Source organism: Pterocles gutturalis, unplaced genomic scaffold (genome assembly GCF_000699245.1).
Source record: "Pterocles gutturalis isolate BGI_N339 unplaced genomic scaffold, ASM69924v1 scaffold23428, whole genome shotgun sequence".
NCBI classification, from domain to species: domain Eukaryota; kingdom Metazoa; phylum Chordata; class Aves; order Pterocliformes; family Pteroclidae; genus Pterocles; species Pterocles gutturalis.
Genome location: NW_010118696.1, coordinates 13589 through 14194, shown reverse-complemented (window position 1 = coordinate 14194; position 606 = coordinate 13589).

Genomic DNA, 606 nt, shown 5'->3' with positions numbered 1-606 from the left:
GTGGCTGCCGAAGGGCTGAGGAGCTGCTCGCCCTGGACTGCGGCTGCTGCCCATCTGCCAAGCACGGGGCTGAGCTCTGGAACACACCAGGGTGAGTCTGGCCTCGGTGCTTCTGCCCTGCCAGCGCCCTGTGGTGCGTTTCAGCTGCCAGCTCTCCCAGGGAGGCCATGGTTTGGGGCACGGAGATGAAGAGTCTGGGCACCTGGGTGCTCACCCCGAGGCTCTGGGCAGGAGGGGCACTGGCGGCCCCGGAGCGCAGCTCAGCAGTGCCGGGGCCCTGTCCCCGCTGGGCTGGGCCATGCTGCTCGGCGCTGGCTGAGCCTGGAGGCTCTCCCGAGACAGGGCGTGTGTCAGACGGGCTCTGCTGTTGGCAGAAAGGCTGAGTGAGCCCGTGGGGGAGGCTCTCATTCCTTAGGTTTACAGGGAGAGGAGGAGATAAAGGCCAGGAAAACATTGTGGGTTATCCAGGCTTTCTGCTGGCAGAGATGTGACAGGCTGCTTGGAGAAATCTACTGTTTTCCCGCTGCTATTGTGAAGGGGAGGAGAGCTGCGGTCTGTCCTACCCGGAGGAGGAGGAGGAGGCGGCAGAGGCCTCCTGGCCTCGGT